Raw genomic sequence first — 3309 nt, 5'->3', positions numbered from 1 at the left:
CAAAAACCGTCATCTGCGTTATTCACAATGCTTGGAGCAAGATCAATAGCTGCACTTCACCCGGGAAGCCAAAGGCCAGCAAGGAGTCATTTTTGACACAGTGAATTTAGCGAGAATGATGTGCTCCTTTGCAGAACCAAAGGGCAGGATTCTTAACTAAACAAAGATGACAATGATGCAGCAGCCTTTGCACCAGAGAATACCACCTGGGAGACGTTCTTCCTGGGAAGGAATTGTGTAGAAATACAGGATTCAGAGAAAAACCACAATGGAGTTACTGCATATGCCAGGATCTCAGTAGAGGAAACACACTTGGGACAGAGTATTGAGGCTGCAGAGTGGGTACAAACATACTCTCCCATCCTCTTCTACCAGTTTTTCTAGAGATCACTAGACCTTACACAAAATAAAGTCCTGGGGATTCCAGTTCTGACACAAGGACAGCGTGACCTGCTGGGTTCCTCTTGGAACAAAAGAATTAGCTAAGGAGTATGATGGATTCAGCAGACATGACCAGGGGGTTGCACAGTCACCACTGGATATGGGCACAAGTGGTCTGAAAAGCTCAAAGGCCAACCCTTAAGTAGAACATCAGTGGGGCCCGATCACGAACTAACTAACCTCTGAGAGGTGATGGTATCACTTCACTCACAACTGGAAGTGAAACTTTAGCTAGGGAATTTAAAAATAAAAGTGTTAAATGAAATAATCTAACCAGCATTATGGGTAAACCAACTAAAGAGTAACTGAGGACTAAAAGAATCACAGACTTAACACAACTCCCAGCAACCATGGAAAGAAAGCATTTCTTGACTGTCTACCACATGCTCAACATCTCATGATTTATTGAAAGGTAGGTAATATTACATCCATTTTCCTGATAAAAACGCAAGTCCAGAGCCTGTAGCCTTAATATTACTTTGGAACTTGCTAGAAATACAAAATTTCAAGTCTGACTCCAGACCTACTGAATCACTCTGGTTAAGTCCCAGCGATCTTGTGTTCTAACAAGCCTTCCAGGTTGATTCCAATGGATGCTGAAGTTTGAGAACATCCAACCCAGGATGAAGATTCTTGAAAGTCTTGGTTGTCCACTGACATGACCTAGATAGCTTTTAAAACTACTAATGTTTAGATCCCACTTCTAGGTGTTTTGATTTAATTGATCTGGGATGCAGCCAGGGTAGCAGATTTTGAAATATATCCCAGGTAGTGTGCAGCCGATGATCTGCACCACTCCACTGGAAGTGGATGTTCCCAAGGTCCATCAAGGGTAATGAAAACAAGAGAGGCAAAATTCAAACAGATCTGAGCCAAATGTGTGCTTTGTCTATCCCCACTTGTTGAGCTGTGGTCCAGGACCAGCAGCATCTGCATCATCAGATGGCTTGCTAGGAATGCAGAATCTCAGCTCATGTCTTGGACCTCTGGTGTCAGAATCTACATACTACAAGGTTCTTCAGCAATAGACATATGCAATGACATTTGAGAGGCAGAGCATCACTTAATGCTAATTATACCACCTAGTCATCCATATTGATTTATTTAACTGACTTTGTCAGAATGGCAGATGTTATTTTAAGATACTGACTAAGATTCTTTTCCAACCCAATACCTTTCCATCACTTCCTTGTACCTGTTAATCTCATTCCATTCATCAACAGAAATAGCTGCAAGATGAGGGCAGAAGGAGACTTACAACCTTGAACAGAAAGGTGAACTAAAATTTTTAACATATTTTAAATGTAGAATAAAGGCAAAAAGAAAAAAAAACAAAACAAACAAAAAATACCAAAAACCAATGGTTTTCAAGTACAGGGGACAAAGACAAAATATCTTTGAATTCTAGAATCAAGTCTGGAAGATTCCAAGTATCAAATTGGTGTTAGAAATGATGAACAGGGGAGGAATATGTGATGCAGAAATAGGCACTCTCCACTCCAAAGGAGTTAAAAACTTGTCCAGCGAGAGAATGACAAGTAAATTGGGTTATATCCATAATAATTACAATGCTCCATAGCAGAGAAAATGAATGATAGAGCCACAGATAGCCATATGAATGAATTTCACAACTGTATGTAGAGGAGAGAGAAAAGCAAATTGCAAGAGGAATCATAGTATAAAAATGTTAAATATGAAAAACAGCTCCTTGTATCATGTAAGTTTACAATGAAAAAATAGCACAAATATGTAGAAATGATGATAAATATTAAATTCCAAGTAACAACTGCTTCTGAAAAGCAACGAATATAGTTGGGGGAAGGGCATACAAGGAGATTATAAATACTACTAATATTCCATCTCTTGAGCTGGGAGGTAGGTACATGGGTCTTTGTTACAATGTTATTAATGTATTTTTTCTTAATGCATTTTTTCTCATATTCCTTCTTCTATGTATCAAAACACATACTGTATAATGAGTTCTGGGTTGCAAAAGACAATTTATTTTTTGCACCCGCCTATAAGTCTTTATCCACAAGTTGAACAAAAACACACACAAGTGCTATGCTTAATGTATTTTTGAATGTTCAAAATGTCTAATTCTTTTTAAGTAGAAAAGGAAAACAAATCTTATTTCTCACACTGCTTTGGGATTGAAGATTGAAACTCATGCTTAATATGAGACCATAACAGCTTATATTCTATTGGGAAGGGGAAGAAAAGCTTTCTTTACCATTTTGAATGCCTTATTAACTTACTTCTGTATAAAGTAATATCAGGCAGATCAGATCACACAGATGTATATCAACACACACACAACAGGGGTATGAGGGTTGCAAAAGATTGGTGGAATGTCTGCAGGAGTAAATTCTACCTTATGTTTGTGAATTGCTACCTGGCCTACTAATGCTTCATATTGGGAAATGGAGCAGAACTATTGTCAAAATGAGTCCATCTAAAGTTAAACTGCATCAACAACAAAACTCTTGTGCTTACTCCAATACTGCCAAGCATTGCTCTAATCTTACCAGATTCGAATGTGAACTAATATATAGGACCCTCAGTAGTCCTGTGATGGTAGCACTGTCATCTTGTTTTATAGACACAGAAAGGCCATGCGTTTGTTCAAAGTCACAAAGCTAGTAATAGAGTCAATAGCCAAAATGAGTTATCTGTGTCCCCAGCTCACACTAAACCATTCCGCTAGTGGAGTGCCTTCCGGAAGTTACCAACATTGAAATTTTGACTTAACAGAAGAAAGATCTTGCTAATAATTGCAGCTCCTTCCAAATGGTAGAAACTACCTTATGTGGATGAGTTCTGTAGTTCTATAAGAATTCAAATCAAGACTGAAAATCAGCCTCACCA

The 3309-nt window shown here is 38.4% G+C and overlaps 1 non-coding gene across 1 annotated transcript; it reads right to left on the bottom strand.

The window, feature by feature from the left end:
- Positions 1 to 2377: 2377 nt before the first annotated feature.
- On the bottom strand, positions 2378 to 2505 carry LOC141417756 (small nucleolar RNA SNORA40). The gene has a single exon (XR_012442390.1). It is a non-coding gene; the product is annotated as a small nucleolar RNA SNORA40 (small nucleolar RNA).
- Between the last annotated feature and the right edge of the window lie 804 nt (positions 2506 to 3309).

This window comes from Castor canadensis, chromosome 15 (genome assembly GCF_047511655.1).
Source record: "Castor canadensis chromosome 15, mCasCan1.hap1v2, whole genome shotgun sequence".
Lineage (NCBI taxonomy): Eukaryota > Metazoa > Chordata > Mammalia > Rodentia > Castoridae > Castor > Castor canadensis.
The sequence above is the reverse complement of the archived record's forward strand: the minus strand, read 5'-3'. Positions and strand labels throughout refer to the sequence as shown.